The 25453-nt window shown below is 35.8% G+C and overlaps 1 long non-coding RNA gene across 1 annotated transcript; it reads right to left on the bottom strand.

The window, feature by feature from the left end:
* Positions 1 to 5877: 5877 nt before the first annotated feature.
* On the bottom strand, positions 5878 to 23949 carry LOC137854796 (uncharacterized). The gene is made up of 5 exons (XR_011095399.1): positions 23900 to 23949; positions 22513 to 22610; positions 12094 to 12198; positions 9030 to 11308; positions 5878 to 8427 (listed from the first exon to the last, which is right to left on the bottom strand). It is a non-coding gene; the product is annotated as an uncharacterized lncRNA (long non-coding RNA).
* Between the last annotated feature and the right edge of the window lie 1504 nt (positions 23950 to 25453).

Below are 25453 nucleotides of genomic sequence, written 5' to 3'. Positions count from 1 at the left end.
CCTGTTCCAATGCCTGAGTACTCTTTCTGAGAAGAAATGTCTCCTAATTTCTAACATAAACCTCCCGTGGCACAACTTGAGTACATTCCCTCTAGTCCTGTCACTAGTTACTTGTGAGAAGAGGCCGACCCCCCAGCTCCCCATCACTTCCTTTCTGGTATTTGTAAAGAGCAATAATGTCTTCCCTGAGTCTCCCCTTCTCCAGACTAAAGAAACGTAGCTATTTCAGCTGCTCCTCACAGGACTTGTGTTCCAGGCCCTTCACCAGCTTTGTAGCCCTTCTCTGGGCATGCTTCAGGGCCTCGATGTCCTTCTTGTAGTGAGGAGCCCAAAGCTGAACACAGTAGTTGAGCTGTGGCCTCACCAGAGCAGCATACAGGTGGACAATCACCTCCCTGGTCCTGCTGGCTACACTGTTCCTGATACAAGCCAGGATGCCGTTGGCCTATATTACTCTCTGTGCTTCTTAGACTATTCACTGTCTTCACTGACCACTGCAGTAGCTTTGGTATTTAGCCCACATAACTGTCTATGTGTAGACAATTAGAGTGTCTAAGTCTCTCACTGAATATTACCCTTACTCTGTTTTATTTCTCAGTCTTCTCAAAGGGAAGAGGTAAGCATTCCCACCCCAAACTAAGAAAAAGGTATGCTTTCTTATCTTGTGATTGCCAGTCTCCACTGATCTTTTCTCTCTGTTGACCAGCAATAGGACCCAAGAGAATGACATGAAGCTGCAAAAGGGGAGGTTCAGGTTCGATACTAAGAAAAGGTTTTTCACTAGCAGGGTGGTTGGGCACTGGAACAGGCTCCCCAGGGATGTGCTCATGGCACCAAGCCTGATGGAGTTGAAGGAACATTTGGACAATGCTCTCAGACATATCATTAAATTTTCAGGTGGTCCTGTGTGGAGCCAGAAGTTGGACCTGTTGAGCTTCTTGCATCCCTTCCGATCTGGGATGTTCTATTGATTCTATGATTCTATGAACAGAAAGCTTTGTAAATCTGACCTCTAATTCACCAGGTCAGTGTTGTACCCCTAATATTACTAACACTGCACATTTTGTCTTTGGATGAATATGGCTACAAATATAACAGGAGAAATGAATATGGAAGTGTTTTCTGTGTGCAACATAACTTGTCTATTTCTTTGCTTATTTTTAATGGTTTTAAAGATTTGGTATTTTTCAGGAATTGTGACTGCTCTTCATCTGAGAATCTCACCATTTTAGAAAGATTAAATTAGCCCTCACTCTATATGTATATGCAATGTAAGTTTTATTGCAGTTTACAATGTTTTCATTGATACATAGAGAAAATCAGTTACAAGGTGGGAAGCAGAAGCACAGTCCAATCATCCAGTCTCCTAAAGTTGTCACTAGAAATCTCTAACTAATATACAAGCAATTCTTGTGGACAGGGTTACAGGTGTAAGGACCTTCACTGAAAAGGTTGGTGTTTGTCAGCAGCTACTATTCTGTGGGACTGTGAATAGAAATCACCAGTAATATTTCTGATTCTGTCAAAATATATGGAAACATGGAGATTAACTTTTGAATTGTTCGTGTTGTCAGACTAGCAAGACAGCCCTTGTTATCAGCCTGATATATAATTCCATTTTTAATTAGAAGCTTTCTCTTAGTTATCTTATTAAAAAGAGAGAGAGAGAAAATGAAAACTCAAGCTCTTCTGGGTAAGACTACAATTTGATACACAGTCATGGAGTACATTTTCAACCATCTATATGCCACTCCATGATCTCCTCAAATTCCTCCATCTATTAGCAAAAATACACAGAGTAAACAATGTTGTTGGCGTGACATTACCTATATCCAGTGAAAGGGAATTTAGATATGTCTTATTCACATTTTAATACTAGTATACAAAAAAAGCTGTTAATGTAATGCAATAAAGGAAAACACGACCTTACCATGAAGATCCTACAGTCCAAGGGCTGAGTCACATACTGCTTATTCAGTTACTGCACCAACTGCTTTGGCTATAAATGTTGAATCACTAGTCTTGGACAGAGAAATATGCGACTGTGTTTGAGCAGAATGATATCCTCATTTAGCTCACTACACTGAATTTAGTGAGTAGGTTAGAGCAAAATAAGATGTGAACCACTATGTTTAACTGATGTGAAGTACTGTTCATTTCAAAGTTAAAAGATTTTAAAACCAGAGGTAGTGCTGTAGTCATCTAACTCTTATTTCCTGCGTAACACAAGCCAGAGTGTTCTGCAGATTAATTCATGCTGTGTATTGAATCATTCTTTCTTTTTTCAAAGTCAAGAGTACTGAATTGAAAAACCTGTGGTTGAACTAGATATGGAGGTGATAGGTTTGAGTTTATTTGTTCAATTATTTCCTGGAGAAGCTGCACAAGGAAAGGTACAAAAATCAATTTTATCTTTTCAAATCTTCTTCCTCAATTGTCTTATTATAGCAGTGTTTATGATCTGGCCTATATTTATTGCATTCTTCACTAGCATAGGCCTTGCATTCCTCACTTGATGTTTGCCATGTGTTGGGCATTACTTGAAATAAATAGTTCTGGTTTCTTTTCTCCACAGTCACTGGACAATTAGCTGATATAATATAGTCAGTTTTTGAAACTTCATTTCAAGACATCAGTTATAAAGGTAACATATTTGAGTATTGATATCAAGAAGATGTCAGCAAAAGTAAAAGGCAATAAACAATGGAGCTGGTACTGAAATCCAGCAAGACTAGTAAAATGACACAAACTGAAACCCACATTCCTTCACTTTCTTTCCTTTTCTTTCCATGCATACATGTACATATATGCATATATATATATTCTTGTGTCTGTATGTAAAGTGTACTGTTGCATCTGACATAAAACATAAATGATCAGGTTTATTTTTTCCTAGCTATGAGATGAGCAGAGGCAAGTTTCACCAGTTTGACTTTGACAGTGTGTCCAGATTTTTCCTGTGACTATTATTACTCAGCACCTGTACTTCCACTGCTTCTTGTCTCTTGTAGAAAAGTAGGTCTGTTCAATATCAGAGCAGGTAAAGTGAAGGCTATGTATGAAGCCATTGCTTTCTATTTGTACAAGCAATAGGTACAAAGTGGACATTAAACAGGCACCCTGTTGTGTACCTGATTAGTGTCTGTTTCTTGTCTATAGTTTTCATATATTTATCTTATACCTGCTTCAGGAGCTGTTTCTGTTTCTCTCTCTCTCTCTCCCCTCCTCCCCCAAACACACACTTCTTATTTCTTTTCTTTAAAAAAGCAGATGATGAATTAGAGTAAAAAGTGGCATCTTTGCAGAAGACTAGATAAAACAGTGCCTCCGGGACAACCACACACACACACAATAAATAAATAAATAAATAGAGAGATAAATAAATAAATAAATAAAGTCAGCTACAGGATGATATTTTTACAGATAAAGCTAATCAGTTAGTGAAGATGAGTCTTGGAGAAAAAAATTAGAGCCAGTATAAAAAAATGGCATTCACTCTATGTGACACATTCACCAATTATTCATCTATATTTCTTCTTCCCTTTGCCCAACTTTTTAATGTGTCATGCTCAAGGGAATTGATTTCTAAATTTAGGGATTTCAGTTCTGTGGGCTTAATTCACCTCTGAAATTACCAAAAGAGCCTGTCTGTCCTCATTGACTTAAATCAACATCCTGGCAAGATAGCTCATGGTATTAGCTCACACCCAAGAATGAAATGACTTCTAATAAACCACGAGGAAAAAAAAATTATATATATTACCTTGTATGTATTTGTTCTTGCAGCTGGTGTCCACTGAGCCCCTTCACATGCTCCAGCTCTTTCAGACAGATGTTGCTCTTCCAGAAGTCTAACATTGGGATTGTTCCTGTAAGTGGTACATGGAAGACATGCACAGGCAACCCCCACTAGTTGCAATCAAAGAAATCATGGATGATGCTGGTGAGGTATCTAGAATAGTAATTATATGCTGGCCTCAGCTGTCTTTCTGGGATATATCCATCCATCAGCTTTTACCTTTTTTTCTTATGAATTGCTGACTTTAATGACTATATACAAGGATTTAATTAATTAGTTAGCTTAGCAAAAGATAGTAGGGCATTCAGTGGCTTCATAGGAGTTAAATGTAATCTAATTTTGATGTATATTTTTCCTCTGCCATTTTTTGCTCTATATATGCCATCTGAAATCCTAACTTGAAAATCAAAGGCAGAACAGATACATACTCATGTACTGTCCTACATATAGTCCCCTCCAAAGTGCATATTTCAGATGACAAATCTCTCCCAAAGACTTTTCCTCTGATAGCCTGTGACAGTAGCAGATTAGTCACTCTGAACAAATCATGATTAATTTTGTTGCTCCAGGGAATATAGGGGCCAGAGAAAAGCACTGAAAGACTAAAGATCTAAGCAGACGTTTTCCTCCACCTAAATGTTTTTCTGGCCCCATGAATGAATCTCATTCATGGGTTCAAAGTGGACCAGGAGGTGAGACAGGTTTTTCTTCTGAACACTTTACAGGTGTTGGTTAATGAGCTTTGCTAGAATGTGGGACTGGTGGGCTCCCACCACTTTTGGCCAACATGGATGCAGATCATAGATCCTTCCCTCCCCTTTGCTTCACCTGTTCTGGATAGGGTTATATCCTCCTCTGGTGATAATCAGCTGTTGTCATTGTTACGGTAAATATTATCTGCCAGACAAATCCTCTGTGGGACTGACTTGGACAGTCGGTCTCTGCAACCTACATGTTGCACACACATCTGTTCCTCTGAGCTACGCCCATCCAGAGCGCATGACAAAAACTTCCAGTACAGCACCTAAGCATTCAGTCAGGGAAATTATGGTTGGTGATCAGAAAGCATGTGCACATAAAATGCATTCTATGGGTTGGTCTCAGTTCCTCCAATTTACACACATGGTTTGGTTCATTGTTTCCTGATGAATATGACTGCATAAGATAAGTGGTTAATTTCTCCATACAGTTAAGGAGGAAACACAGGTGCTTTTGAAGTCCTATAGATCATGATTGTACTTACCTAGTTTGATTGGCATGCTCTGATGAACATAACATGGAAGGAGCAGACTAAAGCAGGGCAAGATTCTATGCTAATACTTTTCATTTTGTTACTTCAGATGTCTTTGTTGTGATTACAAAAAAAGTCCCTCCCTCCCCCCCCACTATGTTCTGTTGAGATCTTCCCAAGGGTAACAACAGTTCTAAATATGTCTATCTTTTTTAATTATGTCATCATCTTTGTACTAGATACTGGGCTGAACCAATCAAAATGTTCCATGTTTGTTACCAAACATAAATTTCAGATGTTACTGATCTGTACTGGATTTAATCAGTGACCTAGGAATTTTACCAACAGGCCCCTCAGCTATTCCAGCTAGATCTGGTTTTAAACAGGTTTTATTAATACTAATTGGGGATACCATTTGAGTATCCAGATAGGATGTTAATTGAAAAGGCATTTTGTTGGCTGTTCTAATAGTAATTTTTATGATTTCTGACTCAGATTTCATTCCTCAGATTGTCATTTAAAGTATTTCAAGATGAATCTTCTGCAATATGTCAGATCCCTGTAATGACAATGAAATTGTTCCAACTAATGCAAGAAGTGAGGGAAAAAAAAAACAACAGATTCCAGTACTTCAGAAAGTTCCAGATTTCAATTAAATTGAATATAAGCATAACTATCTCCAAAGATCAAATCAGCTTCAGGAAAGATTGCTGCTATAAAATTAAACATATTGTAGAAGGAGAGCAAGTTACTTTGGAACATATGTAAATATGTATATATATATATATGCATATTTTAATATGTATACCTAACAGTGAATACATATAAAAAAAGAGTAAGGCTTTCATCCATTTTTTATCATCACTTAAGCCCATTCTTTAGAGATGAAGAAAATATTTTTTATTTGCATAATCACATTATTCTATTTTATTGTCTAACAGATTAAAATATGTTGACAGATCATAAAAAGAATAAATATGCTGATTTTTAAATTCCTGATTATCATCATAAAACAAAACTAAAAGAAGAATAAAAACTTTAAATGCAAGGAAGGAAAGAAAAAGAAAAAAACAAACAAAATAACAAAAAACTGCATTGCTTCAATATAATCCCACTGATATCAATAAGTGTGTGCTTGAATAACCAGGAAAGAGTTTGGCCCAGTATGTGGAAACTATTTGATAGAAAATGCTGAATTAATTTAAATTGCCTGGGGTATGAACACTATCTTGTGGAATGAAAAGTGGCTGAAAGACTGTAAACAAAAGCAGAAGACAAAACATTAAAACATAGATTTGTGAAAAGGTCTTTTTCCAATGAAGTATTTCAGGGATCTATATTGAGTATGGCTTTATTTAACATTTTCACTAATCTAGAAGTAAGCCACCCATTAATGAATGTCCACTACGATGAATAAGAGAGTGGAGTTGCAAGAAGCGATGAAAGAAAGATCCTACAAAGGAACCTAGATATTTATCCAAGATCCCCATTGAGTTCAAAAACCTTTGTAGCAGATCAACAGGGATATTAGAATGAAAGGCAGGAAAAATAACAAAATGAGTTTCATCTTGAAAAAGGGAAATAGAAACATGGAGAGTAGCATTATGAGTTTGCAATGCATTAGAGCAAGGTTAACAATATGAATACAATTTAAAGTTTATATGCTGCACAAGAGAGGTACCATTTTCTTGTGCTATGGCTAGACATTGTGGAATATTACATGGAAGAGTAACAGGGGATCCAAGGACCTGTTTACAGAAAAAACAATGAATTTATGCATGCAGCAATGATACAGTCACACCAAGACTTGAATAGATATCTACTATAGCTATACATAGCCCACAGTGAAGCAAGAATGTACCCAAAATGACTTGAAAAGTGCCTAATGATAATACAAAAAATGACAGTAATAAACACGACAAGATAATGAAGAACTTGGTCTTATGTCAAAGCTAGCTTTTCTTGGAGGTGTCACTAACATATTCAAATCCTCTCCAAAATGAAGTGTTCAGTAATTCTAAATATTGGACTGTACCTGTAGCAGTAGTAATAGAAGGACAATTTGTTTTTAAAAGTTTTGCCACATCTAGTTCTGACTTTTCTTAATATTTCTGTAGACGTCTTCATGAAAATTTTGTAGAGTTTAATGACATTAATGATGTTAAGTCAAAATTCTTAATGAGTGACAATTATTTAGGTATATTTAGGAGTGTCATAATCATTTTCAGTCCAGATGATGAAGTCTGACAAGTTGGGCTAAATTTTCAAAGTGCATAAATAGTACTTTCAACATCTTTAAGGATGTTTCTTGCTGAAGAATTTATGTACATCCCACTAGATGTGTTTAGCTGTTGGTCCTTAATGACTGTCTTAAGCTCACAAAAGAATTTAATTATAGGAAAAATTATGAAATTAATACAATAGATAAAAGTTTATAAGTTTGTAGGATCATTGTAAGTATCAAGGATCACTAAAAAGCTGGCTTTTGCCAGCCATCTACAATCTTCCACTGGTATAGACCAGCTTAGACATACTGAAAAATCTGGCCTTAGATCCTTTTGGTCACCTACACAAATGGTATATTTATTTATGCTAGGATTCAGAAAAGTGCTTAAGCACATCATTAACATTAATTTTAAGCAAATTCTGGAATGCTTTATTGAACTGGGATGAAAAATTCATGATTTCCTATTATCCAGACTGAATTCTGCACATAACAATATAAACGTTCTTTTCAAATAAGAAACGCTTGCTATTGCAGTTCAGTTCTGAGCATTGTTCTACATGTGCCAGAAACAAAATAAGTCTGGGGGAATAATGTGTTTTGGAAACTTTTTATTCCCTCTAACATCACGTGGAATTTGTTTTTTTAAAAAATATGAACTTTTGAAAGGTAAAAAGATGTGTGAGAGAGATTGGAAAGTACAGCTATAGCCTGGTTCCTTTTGTTATGTACCCTTGTAAATGAGAAGCAGCTCCAATGGAGTTTAACTATTAGGAAACTAAAAGAAAATAAAATCAGAAACATGACATTAACTTTTCCTTGAGAAGAATTTAGCATTTGTGTGATGCTGGCTTCAATCTGCTAAAATAAAAACACTTTATATAACTCAGGCATTGTCTAGTTCCAGCCCACCTGCCATGGGCAGGGATGCCACTCACCAGACCAGGTTGCCCAGGGCCTTGTCAAACCTGGTCTTGAACACCTCCAGGGCATCCACAGCTTCTCTGGGTAACCTGTGCCAGAGCCTCATCACCCTCCAAGTGAAGAATTTCCTCCTAACCTCTAATCAAAATCTCCCCTCTTTTAGTTTAAAACCATTCCCCCTTCTCTTGCCATTATCTGACTGAGCAAAAAGTTTCTTTCCATCTTTTTTCTAAGCCCTTTTTACTAAGCCTTTGTCGTGGTTTGACCCGGCCGGCAGCTAAACACCACGCAGCCGTTCGCTCACCCTCCCCCCTCCCTCTCTGGGACGGGGGAGAGAAATGGAAAGTGAAGCCCGTGAGTTGAGATAAAGACAGTTTAATAAGACAGGAAAATAATAATAACAAAATAATAATAACAATAATAACAATAATGATACAATGGTGATAATAGGAAAGTAATAATAGTATGTACAAACAAGTGATGCACAATGCAATTGCTCACCACCCGCTGACCGATGCCCAGCCTAACCCCGAGCAGTCCGGCCCCCTCCCCCCGGCTAGCCACCCCTATATATTGTTTAGCATGACGTCAGATGGTATGGAATACCCCTTTGGCTAGTTTGGGTCACCTGTCCTGGGTCTGTCCCCTCCCAGCTCTTACTGCACCCCCAGCCTGCCCGTTGGCAGGACAGAGCAAAAGGCTGAGATGTCCTTGGCTTAGTATAAGCACTGCTCTGCAACAATTAAAGCATCGGGGTGTTATCAGCACTCTTCTCATCCTAAGCCAAAACACAGCATTCCACCAGCTACTAGGAAGAAAATTAATTCTGTGCTAACTGAAACCAGGACAGCCTTTCAGTACTGAAAAGCTGCAATAAGGTCACCCCAGCGCCTTCTCTTCTGTAAGCTGAACAGACCCACCTCTCTCTGCTTTTCTTCATAGGAGACATGCTCCAGCCCTCTAACCAACTTCATGGCCCTCCTCTGGACCCCTTCTTGTGCTGTGCGGATAAACTTTAATGAGTTTATCCACACTGGTGAACACCAGCTCCAGTAACACTTCTCCTCTAGTTGGTTTGTCTAATACCAGGAAGTTATCCTCAATGCACTCTAGGAATCTCCTGGATTGCTCACAGCCTGCTGTGTGGCTTTCCCAGTAGACAACCTTGTGGTTGAAGTCCCTCATCAGGATGAGAGCATGGTGATGCTGCTTGTTGAAGCAAGTTGAAGCAAGAATGCCTCATCCACAGGCTCCCCTTGGTTAGGTGTCCTGTAGTAGATTCCAACCTCAGCGTGTGGTCCTTAACTCTCACCCACAAGCTCTCAACCTGTCGGTGGCTCTCTCTCAGAGGCAACACTTTGCAGTCATTCCCTTCCCTAATGTAAACACCCTCTCCCCTTCTTCACTGTCTATCTCTTCTGAAGAACTTGTAGCCCTCTATTCCAGTGTTCCAGTTGTGTGATCTGTCCTACGATGTTTCTGTGACAGCATTAGGGTCATATTTTTTTAATTACACCATGGTTTCCAACTCCTCCTGCTTGTTTCCCATGCCGCTTGTGTTGGTATGAAGGCACTTTGGCTGGACTATTGGTTGCATCACTTTTCCAGAAGAACTTTTCCTGATTACTTTGGGACATTTCACAAGCATTTCCCTATTGTTTCTTTGTGTGACAATGTTCCCAGGTTTGCTTCCTTCACTCAGAGGTACATCCACTTCCCCCACCACAACTAGTATAAATCCCTTGTGAGAATCCCAGCCAGCTGCCTGCACAGAACACTCTAGTCCCACGTGGTCAGCTGCACCCCTTCTGGTGTCAGCACACATGGTCTCTCAAAAGTGCGTCTAAGATTGTAGAACCTAAAACCTAGAGCATGCCACCAGCCTCACAGTCAGTCATTCACTTGGTCCATTCATCTCCTTCCTCTTGGGTACCAGTCACCAACTGGGAGAACAGAGGAGAACAGTACTCGCTATCCTGATGCCTTCAACATCTTTCCAAGAGAAATAAAGTCCCTTTTGATGTTTCAGAGTCTTCTTTTTGCAGCCTTGTTTGGTTCTACATGAAAAAGTAGGAAGGGGTAGTAATCTTTGGAACCCACTGGGCTTGGTAGCCTCTTTGTAGTATTATGAATGCAGGCCCCAGGCAGTCAGCAAACCTCTCTGGAGAGATTATCCGGATGGAAAATGGGAGCCTCAGTGCTTCTCAGAGAGGAGTCTCCAATTACTAACATCCTTCATGCCTTTTTTTTTTTTTTGTGGCATTGGTTCTGATATAGGTAGGAGACTGAGCCAACTTTGTATGGTTGGCCTTTCTGAGGTCTTTACTATTACTCTCGGAGTCTCCTCTCTCTTGCATCGTATCTGTTGTTCAGTGGTACTTTTGGGGCAAGGATTCGTTTTCAAGTTCCAGGCAAAGACAAGGGTCCACTCTTCTTTGTCCTGTGAGACTTTCAAATATGTTTGTTCAAGGCTGGAAGCCTGTTTACCTTAGTCTTGCCAGGATTTAAGGCAGGGCTGTTGCTTGGCGTGTGTCAGAACATAATACCATTTGTTAATCTCCCACTCAGATTCCTGGATGCTACGTAGTCCAATGAGCTCCTCTTGCAACAGAGCCACCTTTCTGAGAAGTTAATTCAGCTGGGCAAACTTGCACCCATTACACCCAGCTCTGCCTTCAGGGCCTGGGGGACTTTCAGAGACTGGAGTTGCCTGGAACTAAGAATCTGAGCGGCTCTTTTTATCCTTGGGAGGTCTGTTTGTGTATAGACATCTGCTTGGGGAGTTTGTGGCCCCTCCGTCTGGTTTTCAGCCTCAGACCAGCAGGATCAGTAGGTGGACACCATTTCTGTTGCAGTAGAAGGTCCTTCCTCTGCTGTTTCTGACAGTTCTAGCATTCTGGGAGATTAGATTCACATTTTCTAAAAGCTACCTTGAGTTTTCATCTGTTTCTAGTATTAATCCTTGTCTATTTTATATCAAAGCTGTTACACGGTTTTCCTGTTCACATTAAAAAGTCATGGCTGTGTGCCTCAAAGTTCTAGGTCATGATTGCTCCAGGTCAATAGATTAACAGCAAATCATCTTTCTAAGAATGAATGTTCTACCCTGACAGATCGATAAGGGTTCAATCTGAAAAGCAGAAGAGATATTCATATATGAAATAGTTCATTTAGTTGCTTCACATAAAGCAGTGTAAATTTCAATATGATCAATGTCAGGATACTGTTCTTAATGAATGTGAAACTGCTATTCTCATGTTTTAGGTTAACCTAAACCTACTGCATTTCTACTACACATACAACTGTCACCTATCTATCCACATCTCATGCACAGATATCAGTGTATTTTGTCTCAGACTTAATTTTACTCTTAGCCTGTATGGATTCTACACCTAACTGTATATTGCTTACAGAGATAGCACAGAGTCTCTGACATATGTTATGACCCCCTTCCCACAGTCTCCTAAAATATATATATAAATATATATTACAATATAATTCTTAAAAGTCCCAGAGGTTGATTTAAGCTTTCAGCTAAGAAATTGCTTTAAGAATAATGCCAGAATTGCAGGGTTCTGAGATTTAAAAAAAATATTTCTGAACTTTATTATTTGTTATATATTCCATATGATGACAAATGACCTTAGAAAATACTATAAATATTTAATACATTTGTGATATTAGCCCATTTATAGTAAATACTATGGGTGGAGTTATTCTGTGGATGATTTAGTGTAATTTGTATGGCAGCCAAGCAAAGTGAAAAGAGTTGTTATTATTTCTTTTTGCATAGAGTTCTGTTCATACATAATACGGCTTACTACATGATTAATAACTCAGTGCTTCTCATTGGGATACATAAAATGTAGTAAAAATAAATAGAACCGTAAAACAATTAAGGAGATTTGTACTCACTGATTCGTTCCTGTTTATGGATATACAGTGTTAATATAAACAGACAGGGGGTCCTCACTTTATCCTTTTATCATTTCCAAATGTTGTCATAAGATGGTAGTCTCACTGAAAACAAACAAAACAGCATGTCATGTAAATGTAACTTCAGTCTAACATTATGTTAGGTCAGCTTGGCTTTGAGAAATATGTGGCTTTTTCAACTGTTACTTTTGCTGGAAAATTCTGTTTGCAAATGTCAATGATATCACTTAAAAATTGAACAAAAAAGCCTTATTTAGAAAAGATGCAGAAATGGTGTTCGCCAAAAGCAATTTTCAGTTAAAATCTTCATAAGATTTACATTTTATTTATTTAACTTCAATAAAGAAAACTTGAGTTCATAAAAGGATTCTCTGTTCTTTCTCATGTAAACTGCCCAAAACATACCTCTTAAATTAAACAAGTTGTGTTCCCAGTGACATTTTCATTTCATTGAATGTTGTGCCTTATTTAAGATGTAAAGTTACACCCTAATGGCACTATACTTCTTCTCCACTTTATAATTTGCATAAAACAAAGAGTGTTTCTATGAAGATGGCCAACTGCATGGCTGCCAAGCATCAAGGAAGCACAACTACATGAGGGAACATAGCAGGGGCCAAGAACCAGTCTGCAAAGGAGTGGCAAGTTGAGTGATAACTTGTTAGAGAAGTGAGTCCCATATAATTTTCGATGTAGGTAGAAATCCTGCTATCCCACAGAGTTGCGGTATTATAAAGGGAAGAGTCAATATTCTTCTGAAAACAAAATGTGTGTGAGTATTCTATGGGTTTAAATACTATCTAAAATCATGGAAGAACTAGATGCAGAAATGTGGGTGCAGATCTTCCTCTCTGGAAGCTTCTACACTGTTGATTGCTGGAAAAGTAATTAAGATGTAACAAGAGAATATTGCTGCAGGTTGGTCATCCTTTACTCCTTCCCTCAGTTTCCTCTGCTAGCAATACTCCTCATACCGCGGTTGGAAGAATGATGCTGCTTCAAGTCTCCTCTGAATTGCCCAACACAAATGTCCACATATTTTGGTAAGTGTAGGACTTCGTGGAAATGCTAAGCATTAAAGAAAGGGCTACATAGCCTCATGTACATGAAATAGGTCTGGCAGACAAGAACTCGAGAACTCCTCTTGTACTTATCTTGTAGGCTTTGACACAAACAAGCTTTTAATTACATTTTAATAATTTCTCTTTAACTACTATTATGATAATGCTCAGTTGATCTTTGGGATTAATTTGTAAGTCTCAAGTCTTGAATATTCCTACCTTTTTCCTTACAAGCACTTAACCGTGTTTGCAAAATGTTCTTTTTATTTTTTTTTTTAATGTGCTTCTTTTAAATGTTCTTTTTTTTTAATTATTATTATTATTTTTAAATCGTTCTTTCTTTTTTTATGACCATTTGATCATAATTTTCTTTTGTGAAATGCTTTCACTAAGTTGTAATAGTCCAAAATGAATAGGTTTTACAACTAATAACTTTTGGTCACAATAGATATGCATCACTCCCTGTATTCAACTTCTAAGATAGTGAACTTGTCATGACCATACCCACAGGTATATTTTAATGCATGAGGAAAGACACTGTTCAACATAAATGTCTCACAATCTGGCATTTCTTTTTGAAGATGTTCTCAAAATAGCTTATTTTGTGATTGTTAGGGAAAAAAAAAAAAAAAAAAAGGAAATGTGTTTATAGTGTGAATATATTATGCTTTTTCAATCAGCATAGCCCTTGGAGAATTTGTATTGCAAGATGAGTGTGTGTGGCTCCATATGTGTTAGCATGTATTGAAGGTGTTTTTCATTTCTGCAATGTAATAAGTCTTGAGCTGATGCAAGAAGAGTACGTTTCGTTCTACAAATTTATACTACAGAATGAGCTCAAGAACAACAAAAATAAATTCAAATACTCTCAGTTCTGTTCAATAACGGTCTTTTGCAGGACAGTCAAGTTTCCCACAGAGTAAATACAATCCATATTATGTAAATATGATCCTGTGTACATTCATTTAATTTAATATTACCATCAGAATAGCACATTTCACACGTGGGAATGCAAATCCCAGCAAGGGAGCAAATTAACTGCCCACAAATTGTTTGCTAACTATGAAGTTTTCCGAAAGAAATCTCTAAGGTATATCTTTACCAAGGGCACAGTATTAGAACTCTAATACCACATGTTTCCATTTGGACAGATGGCAGTGAAAGGTTTGGCTGCAATGTGTTATTAGTTAACAGAAAAAAGCCTTGCTGATAGAGATCAAGGGTACTGTTTAAATTTACTTAAAAGAATGGTGGTTTGTAATCCATTCATACTTGCAAGTATAATTACTTCATAATTACTTGTAAGTGGATAGAACCTAGAATGTCCAATTTCTTTTGTGCCCCAGAGACTATATTTTATTTGCTATTATAATCTTCTCCTTAATGTGTTGAGATGTATTAATTCAGGTTCACTTAAAAGAAGTTGCAACGTCATTTCTGTAATTTTATTTTGAAAAATTCAGAGGAAGGAACACATATTAAAATACAATAATTTTAAACAACAAGAAATCAATGTGTATTAATGACATAGTTTGATAAACATCACAAAGCTAAAGAAACAAACAAAAAACCAAAAACAAACAAACAAACAAAAACATTATTTCTTGTACTATAATATAGACTGCTGGGTGCTGGAATTCATACAGGTAGAACAGTGTCCCCTGACTGAAAGTTTGAGCCTCAGCTGGCACATGAAGAAACACAACCTCCCCCCACCTTCTGATTGACCACGAAGTGTTCAGCGTGGAGTGGGTTCAGCCCTGTCAGATCCATAATGCCTCCCATTGACGAGCAGGATTGAGTTAAGTGACTTCAGAGTGTCTGAAAGCCCTGTCTGAAGTTAGTGGGACCACTCATCTGGACATAGTTAGCCATACGTATCAGAGTCTGAAGGACAAGGATGAGGGGTGCTGGGCTAAGCTTGCCATTTCACATTAAAACAGTTGTGGAAAGATGTATTGAATCAAATTATGTTGTATTTATTTGGTGCAGTTAGATTAAGGATAAAGTAATCTGCAGTTAAATAAGAATAGAAAATGATATAGTTTACAACAAACAAATGCCAGTGCTGTGGAAATATAAGGGTGTTGCTACGTTTCAGTTCTGAACAAGGATCTAAATCGCTACTGAACACACATATAGTATATGAATAAACCAGTTTTCATTCTGCAGGAAATTTCCTGTTTTGTACATGTAAATTTCCCTTTTTAATAAAATGGAGAATTACAAGGTAAATCTATTTCTTAATTTAATTCAAGATTAAAGTTATTGTAATCATCTAAATGTGTTCAAACAGAAGCAAAGTATGTTTTGAAATAAATTATATAACAATAAAATATTTCCTTTTCAACATACCAAGTTTTAGTGCTATATTAAAACAAAAATCCTGTTAAGATTCAGTATGAGATATTTAAATATAATTATCTCTAGAATGAAAAATATTTTTTGCTAAATTACTTTCAGAAAACATATTTTATTTGATATTTTGGACATTTCACTTGTAATAATTATATCTGTGTTATAAAATACTTCTTAAGTCTTATGTCACCCAGTTACTCCTTCAGCCTTTTACCTTTTCAGAAAGGTGATTTTCTTTTGACAAAAAACAGAATGTAATGAAAATATAACTGTAAGAGAAATGTTCATTGTCTTGTGCATGATTCAACTATATATTAGTGCCAAATGCTAATAAAAATTCTCAGCTGGCATTTTACTCCATTTGAAAATACTTTTACAGCCTGTTTTTGGCCATCTCCAATAGGAGATGCTGGGAACATGATATCATAGTCTTTTGAAAAAAAAAAGAAAAAAAAAAAAAAGCAAGAATCATATATAAAGAGTACACGTATGATAAGATCAGTGTAAGACTTGTAATCCCTTTACTCAACACTGCTAAGCTTTTCCTAAAAGTTTGCTGGGTTTTGGGAAACCCATGTACTTAGAAGAACTTTTAGCCATAAGAGGGAGTCCAGAGCAGAGATCAGAGGTCTAGAAAATATGACCTCTGAGGAAAGACTGAGAGGAGATGGTTTGTTTAGTCTAGAGAAGAGAAGACGAAGGGGAGACATGATAACAGTGTTCAAATATGTACAATTTTTTTTTTTTTAAAAAGGAGGGGGGAATAATTCTTTATCCTTGTCTGCTTAAAAGAGGGTGAGAAAAAAGCTATATTTATAGGAAGTAAAAACTTTGGGTGTCACAAACAGTGGAAAAATAATTCAAGAGTAGTAATGGATCATTTATCTGTCAAATAAGATTTTTACTTTAGGTCTTTTTTTTTTTTTTCTTTTTTTCAGTAAGTTGAGCTATCAAAACAACAGAATTAGTATCCTATCTGTAAAATATAAGATAGTATTTCATAAAATTTTCACTGAAGAACCTTTTGGTCATTACAAGTAGTCAGTCAAGTATGTGTTCAGCTATAGCTGGAAGTCAAGCATTGATTTTAAACATATGACCTAAGTAATACAGATTTGGTACTTTATGCTAATTGTGCAGATAATATTTGCAAAGTTCCTAATATTTCTTGGGCTTAGTTCAGTTGTCAGTAAAGAAGCATCCAATGCCTTTTAAGTTATTAATACCTAGTACATCTGAGTGTCCATGCAGGACAAGCAGATGTATCCCCAAACCTAAAGGAAACTACTTCTGGAATTGCAGCTGGAGGCCAGCTGCAATGGGTGAAGCTTCTACAGAGTGCTAGAAACAAGCAACTGAATTGAGCTCTTAGTGCCTAGAATTTAAATGTTTGCCAGTATACTGGAGAGAGTCCATAAAATCCAGGTTAGAAGCATTCAAGTTTTGGAAAACATAAAAGCCACACCAATTAAGAAGATAAAAACAAAGGTTAAAAATGTGAAGTTTAAATTATTTTGATTTCTAATAAGGAGCAACTTATTAAACATTTTGAATGCTAACCTTAACAAGTTCACACTACAAAGTCAATACACATTCTTAACAGTGGAAGTCACTAAACAATAGTACAATTTGCATGAAGATCATAGAATCATAGAATTAAGGTTGGAAAAGACCCCCAAGATCATCTGGTCTAACCATTCCCCTGCCACCAATATTACCCACTAAACCACATCCACTAAACCAAGTACCACATTCCACCTTTCCTCTAATACTCCCAGGGATGTTGACATTACCAGATTCCTCGACAAGCCGTTCCAATGCCTAACTATTCTTTCTGAGAAGAAATTTCTCCTACTTTCCTACCGGAAGGTGTGATGGATAACCTTGTTATAAGAAATTCTTTAATTTCTTATAATTTCTTTAATGCTAAATGATATCTGCAAATCTGTAGTAGGGCCGTGGCCAAAATATTTGTCCTCAACCTTCAGTGTAATTTCAAATGTATGTACTGACAGAGGGGCCTTCTGAGGGTTGCTGTAGGTGCATATGTATCAACAAAAAAATTAATCTGAAATAACTACAGTAAATGTTTATAAATATTTCTTTTGGTCTTAAAATGTATGGACTTAGGAAGTCATTTCAACCTCTTTTTCAGAATACTGATGACTTTTCTGTTACAATGTCAACTTCAGAGCAAGGCCAGTTATGTTAATTATGTACATGCATATGTAGATATGACTATTCTTTTCACAAAAAATTTAAAAGGCTAAAATTTTAAAAGTCTAGACCTTCATATACTTAAGCATGTGGCTTGCATCAGTAATGGGGGTAGTTTCACAGGGTTCAAAAAGGCAATCAGAGCAACATTTAGTATGACGCTAAGATGTCTACATGTAAGATTCTATAGATAAACTAGGTACCCAAGGGGCTGTTATTGTCTATGGAGGGTGGGATTTAATCTTACCTTACTTGAGATGTCCTGCAATAACCTGCAAGGCTGCCACTCCAGAAGTATATAGTCTAAAAAGTCTACTCTGACAGCTTTGGCTGATATCACTTATCTTTGGCATCTACAAAGAGCTTGGATCATCTTAAGTGCTACTATTTGATTACTTTTAGGCAGCTGAATTCCACTCATGCCCACATACATTCAAAATAATAACAAACAAGAATAAACAAAACTAAAATATGATTTTTAAGGATTTTCATTACTGTCTAAAATTAATGTTTCACAGTCTTTCAATATTTTTACCCTCCTTGTGAGAGGAGGATTTTACCCTCACTTAACTGCTGTGGGAACAAAAACACCATAAGCAAAATAATTCCTCAATGAAAGGTTTCTAATAAAACAGAAAATCTGACCTTAACACTCTACTTTCTGTCAGTGAAGAATTATCACAAACCATAACGTAGCATAATGGTAAATTTATCATAAAGTTACTCAAAAAATGAATAGTTTTGTGAAAAATAAATCAAAAAATATTAACATAGTTAAAGAACATATCCACGACTGTTACATGGGAAATGTGTGACAGAGAAGTAGTTCTTCAGAATCCCAAATCTTTCACACACTTCTATATTCTCAGTTCTTCTATCTATTTGCTTCTTTTGAGTATTTTGTATTTAAAAAATTCATATACAGTCTGTATAATATATATATATATATTTTTTTTTTAAAGAGAATGTTAAGAGCATGTTCATATAAAGTTAAAGCACACATATACTGATCAAGCCTTGTATTAATAGTAGCCCTCCAGAAATCAGTTGTCTTTTGCCTTTATGTCACTATACTTCAAATGTAGTTTAGCAGGAGTGTGAGAAAAAAGGATAAAATATGAATGTACAGAACGTTTCATTTCTTCTCTTTATCTGAGTTTATTTACCAGTACAGAGGTTGTTTTATAACACACTTATTTGGCAAAGTTGTTTTTGTAATTCTGGATGATTTCTCTAACATCAGAGCTCTAAGATACTCTGTACTGTATCATGATGGTGGATATATATATTTTTTTCAAGTCTCCGAAGTCTAAAACAAGAACTTAAATCATGACTGAAATCATGACTTCACTAAGTTATTTTGAAAAAAAAAAAAAAAAGTCAGCTGGAGCTGTGTAAGAATATAATGGAATCTCTTTATAAATTGCAGAAAAAAAAAAAAAGACAAAATACATTGAAAAAAGTAAATGTTCTTATAAGACATTAAAAATAAATTTCTCTTACATTTTTTATATTATTAAACATCAGATGCATGAATGTTTTGTCTTTACTTTCACAGTCTGTTTTTATTCATGCTCTCCACTTGTCTTGATGTCTTAAACATACAGTCTGGAGAAATGTAGTGTGAAGATACTGATCTTGGATCTTCAGTTAACATAATTCAGCTTCACAGGCAGGTGTCCTGATAAATTCCTATAGAAAAACTGCAAACTTTGAGTATTTACCACAGTGTCTGGGTGCTGTATAGTTCCTTACATAGCTGAGATCAGGCCAGTGCCAACAGTTGCTGAGTAAAAGAGCTGGAGGTAGTTGTGTTCATAATGCCAGAGATAGAATGACTTTGGGAGAGGGGAGCAAATGGCTTGCTCTAAACTGGAGCCAAAACACAGAACAGTTTGTAGGCAATATTTACAATCTGAGACTGGTGTCCCAAGAGAGTTCATCCAATGGTGCAGCCATGGCCTGCAAGTCCAAATTTACATTTAGATGAATGGAAAGTTTGATATGTGAGTATTTTCACTTATTCCTTTTTGGCAACAACATCTGCAGACCTCATTCTTCCCTTAGTGTACTATGCAATACTATTCACCTGCCATGGTCTACTATACAATTGACCAAATATTTGTGATATTTCCTTATGTTTCTAACAGTCACTTGTTGGTCCTTGGCATATAACCGCAATAAGGGTAGACAAGAACAGACTTGGTAGAACAGAATAAGAATGCCTTCTCTTAAGATACATCGTTCATAACTTCAAGAAATTGCTATAAACCATTGCACCTTGAAAAAAAAGAATAGTGGTTTCTATTTATAGCAGCCTTTGCAAACAACCCCTTGAATGTCTGTGCAGCTTGTGCAGTCATATGGAAGGGACTGGATGGAACTTATTGTTTTTAGTAGAGTTGGAGGAGACCTGCAAAGCTGGCAAACTAGGTGGGCTTTCCTGAAGGCTCGCTGATCTTAAGGCATCTATGGATATCTCATAGCTTACACAGCTGTAACATTCTTTCACACACTTTGGCTGGACTATTGCATATGTTGCCACAAAATGTTAAGACATCACGACTCAAATGTTCTTTTGTTCCCCTTTCCTCTCTTTGTATGTTTTACTCAGTAGCTTTGTTTATTTTCTTAAAATATTTCCTTTTTGTTTGCATTTCTTGGCAAAGGCCTCCCTCTGTTTTTCTAACTGTAATCTTCTTTTGGTCCCTTTTCCAGCGCTATTACCCAAGATTAGCTACAAGTGTGCTTCACGGGCTTCAGTTCTTTAGAAGCACTTGGGATGTTAACAGGAAACCAAAAATAGCTTTTCATTTACCTCTCAATCTAATTCATTCATCCCAGGTACAATACTGAAGTACAAAAATATTTTATACTACTGTTTTCCTCCCTTCCATTTATTTACTGTAAATAAACAAACAAACAAACAAAAAAACAAAACTGTTCGTTTGAAAGAAATAATCTCATACTGAAGAAATTCTACAAAAAGCTGGTCATTGCCTTCAGTGGCAATGAGGATTCTATTTGTGTGGATTTTTTATATGGTAGGAAATGGTTACTGCAGAACTGAATAAATTCCCTCAAATGCCATTTCTGAATGAGAACTGCCTTAATAGCTACTGTTGTGTCAGTTCATATTTAGTGTTGTGAGTCCGTATTTCTAGAGCAGGTGAACTAGATGCTGTTCTTGCTCCAGTAAGGAGTGTTGTGAGACAACCATCAGCTCCTAGGTTCTCCTAAAAATGTTACAACATGTCTTTTGTGGGGAAATATCAAATGTTAATTTTAAATCAGGTCAAATGAATACTCAAATTTACTTTTTGATCAACTTTTCCATATAGTCAATGTCACTTGTGATGAGTGAACAGAAGAAATCTCTTTTTATAGAAATCAGAATTCCCAAATGGCTAATCTACAGACATTTTGCAAAAAGCTACATTTCCAACCTTGTGCAATTTTTTAAACTGTATTTTACTAACAGTCTTAAAGTTGTTGGCTTGTCAGAAGCTTCCTTCAAAGAGCTAAATACCAACACCTCCTGAACTAACAATAAGACATGTTTTACTAGAAGTGATGAAACATCTTCTATAAACACTCCCTACCTTACTGACCATCCTTTCCCAGTATTGATTCACCACTGAAATATTTGTGTCACTTGAGTTCAAGTACATGAAACCAAACCTTTCAGTGCTTGGAGTTGTATGAGTGCCACTAAAAGCAGCATGCACTTCAGCAGTTAGTGAATTAAATAAGCAAAAGCATGCTAATGGTCTCTGTGAGACCAGTACTGCTGACCTTAGAAAGAGAATGATAATAAAATGAAGAATAAAAACAAGAGATGGAACCATGGATCTTTTATGGGTCATATCAATAGAGCATGCAGGGATTCAAACCTACATGTTATCATTGTCAGACCATCAAAAGAAATTTATTTTCTGCTTCTTTAGAATTTTGCTATCAGAAAGTAGTCAGATAGCAAAAATTCAGGATCCTATCCCTATTATATTTCTGCTCAATTCAACAGCTGATAGCAATTACAAAAGAAAAAAATAAAAATATCCTAAAACCAAGAAATATGCCAGTTAGGGGAAGCGTTTATTTAAATTCATAAGTCACAATAAGGTCAATAAAACACGTAATGCAAAGAAATGTAAAGAAATTTTATGGAAATCATTTTCATTGACAAGGTATTTCACAGTTGACTAGAACTTGGCTTTTCATCTACCTAGAATTATTTAACTTAATGTTTGGTTATAAGGATTACAATAATTGGTTAAAGACAAACAAACAAACAAAAACAAACAAAAACAAACAAACAAAAAGCAAGTATTATCTTTAGATAACAGATATTTGAAACTGAAGAATGATAGATTCAAATTACAATCCACAAGTATTTAATTATGATTACCCTTCAAAATATATCTTATTATATTTTTAGCTAGAGACACGTAATCACAAAATATGTGAAAGAGAATAACTAATATGAGATATAAATTATACATATATTTTTAGCATAATATGCCTACATATGAACAGCAGTTTAAATCCACAAAGTACAGTGGGGCCAACTATGCCCTTTTAGAAGTCTTTCATGGCTTGAATAACGTTTTCTTTTTCTCTCTCTTTTTTTTTTTTTTTTTTCTGTGAATTGCAGGGTTTTTCTGTGAATTGCAGGGTTTTATGTAAAACTATTACCCATTTATTCAAGCTTTATAAATAAAAGAAAGATTTGGATCAAAGCTGGGAAGGAAAAACAGATTACCTCTTTCAAAATATGAAAGTATACTGGGATGTTTTGTCTTGATATGGGCAGATGTTGGCAGTCTAGCAGTTTGACCCTGGCACTATTTCACTGAATATCTGCAATCACATGTGAGAAAGAGTGAGAACATGATGTTGCTGAAAACTTCATGCAGTATTTTTAATATCATTAAAATTAGGGCAGTAGGGCAAACAGATGCAACAACGAATAGTAGAATTGTTTTGTTACAGAATACAAGAAAACAAGAAAATGGAGTGAAGTAACTTTCTCCCTCTCCAGAAAACAGGAAAATTATGTGTCCCAATTCTATAAACATTTATCCAGAAAGATAATTTTGCTTTCAAGAAAAAAGTCTTGTGAAGGCTTATAGGTTATAATCTCTTTGGATGATGGTCCATGCTTTACCCAAGTGGATTTATGATAACAGTGAGGATTTATGATAACAGTGAGGATTACATGGAAAATATTACATGGGAATATTCTTAACACCTTTGCACACAAAACTATATGTAACTTATTATCACCCAAAACTGTTAGTAGTTGTTGTTGCTTTTTTTTTTTTTTTTTATAATTTAGTTCTTACTTAACAATAAAAAAAAAAATATTTTGATTATCTAAGGTATGAGGGCAAGTAGGAAAGATAAGATCAGGAGAAAGCTTATAATATTTTGGCTCATAAACTATTTAGTCATATTTTGGCTAAGGGGAAATAAAACCTTGTTTCTTTGAAATACTGCTGGCATATACAAGCTGACATAAACTCATTAAAAAAGAAGAAAAGGAAAATAAAAACATAACTCTTCCAAAGCTACCATTAATCAAAAGCAGAAAATTTCTACTTTTACTGACAGACAGTAGCCATTTTTTTTTCACTTTTTTGTTGTTGTTTTAATCTGTGTGTATTTTTGCCATGCCCAAATTTTAAAGAAGGTAATAAAGATAGACTTCAAACAAAAACAAGTCAAATATGACTGTCACTAATTGTTACTCCAGTCTGGCTTTCCCAACACTCCTGTCTATTGATGTCTTCTCTGTCATCTTCTTTTACATAAATACCTCTTTCCAGCTCTTTCTCTCTCTTATTCTTCATTTTTAATTTTCTATTATCCAATCTATTTTCTTATTGAGAGTTGCACACCCTCAAAATATTAAGGACCAAAAGAACATTTTGTTCCTGTTGTTGTTGATCATGAAGAATTGAAAGAAGAAATGTTAAAGTTCTGTAAGTATCTTTTTCTTATTGACGCCAGCACTGACATGAAACATTTTAAATAAGACAGGCGTGAAATAGTACATCGCTCAGAGCCTACTGGAAATAGGTCATAACTTGTGTCTTCTCATATATATTCTTGCAGGTTTCCTAACAATGACTGCTTTCATTACTTACATATTGCAGCATCATTCTGCCACAAAGGGGACTGTCTCAGGGCTGTTTGCAGCTAAAATCAAGAATGGTAGAATTTAGAGAGAAAAATCCCACACAATCACAAGTAATTTGTGTCTTCCACAGCCTGGAGAGTGGACAGGTTGAATGACACTTTTACCAGTGACATGTTCATCCACTTAACGCTTTTTTATCACTCAGTCTTATCTTTAGACAAAACACCACAAATATAAAGCTTACATTTTATATGCACCTCCTCTATATAGCTTCCATCTTTTCAGCAGACATTAACCATATCTACTTTTTTATTTTATTTTATTTTATTTTATTTTATTTTATTTTATTTTATTTTATTTTATTTTATTTTATTTTATTTTATTTTATTTTATTTTATTTTATTTTATTTTATTTTATTTTTTGTACCTGCAATTATTTGTCTAAAGAAATCCATGTAATGAAAGCACTGGTGTGGGTCAGAGACATGCCAGACAGATGTGCACACAAAAGACACTAAAAAGTCTCACTTGTGTTTACCTTGGTTGCATACTAGCAACAATTAAACAATGCTAAACAATGCTTTGGCTACTTGTGTTTTTAGAAGCAATGTGAAAACACTAGGAAATGAGGGAAATTAAGGGCTCTGTGTATGGGAAATAAATCCAAGTGCATGCTTCTAATTGCTCTCCCTTTAAAAATCACGATTCAACAATAGCTTCTACATAGCAAAGACACAATAACACATTTTGTTTAATAGATTAACAGTAAGAATTGCTGCTAGAGAAGCTGACTTTTCCTTTAACTACTGTTCTTTAAAAGTGATTTTGTTCAACAATGTACAAGGTCGACAAGTCAACGCAAGACCACCCTGCTTGGGGATTTGCTCTCAACACAGAGTTGTGTCGAATCCCTCAGCTGAGAAATGTCAACCAGCACCTTTCATATTTATGGTGACTCATAAACAGGAAACTCAGCCCTGTCCACGACACTGGAGCTTTTTCATATCTTAGATCCTTTTAAGAAGGAAAAAGAAAAGGGTAAAAAAAAAAAAAAAAAGGAAAGGAAAGAAAGGAAAAAAAAAAAAGCTCTTAAAACATAACAAAGAACTTAGCAGGACATTTAAAGCAGCTGCCTTGTATTTTATGTGCCAAAATAAATATTGCCAAATTAGTAAGGCATACTGAACAAATTAAGCGCTAAATGCAAATTTATCGACTGAAATACAATGGTAAAGTAGCCAAGGAGCTTGCAATGGTATCGTTCATCTTTGTAAGTAGGTGTTTTGGTTGGCCAATTGCTGGAGAGTGACATGGGAACAGCAATATAAAAAGAGAGCATTTCTGTTACACCCAAGATGAAGAGTTTGTTTTAGAAAGTTCAAGTAAACATTTTCTAACATACATTCACTAGTTTCAGAGTGTCTTTTGCTACCAAGAGAGAGATAAAAATTGGTTTAAAACATCTCTTATGAAAATACAACATTTCAGAAATGGTACTGTCAGTATGATAAATTATCCAATAGAATTTTGGTAGAGTTTCTTATTTCAGAATAATGAGAAA

The sequence above is a fragment of the Anas acuta genome, chromosome 3 (assembly GCF_963932015.1).
Source record: "Anas acuta chromosome 3, bAnaAcu1.1, whole genome shotgun sequence".
Lineage (NCBI taxonomy): Eukaryota > Metazoa > Chordata > Aves > Anseriformes > Anatidae > Anas > Anas acuta.
The sequence above is the reverse complement of the archived record's forward strand: the minus strand, read 5'-3'. Positions and strand labels throughout refer to the sequence as shown.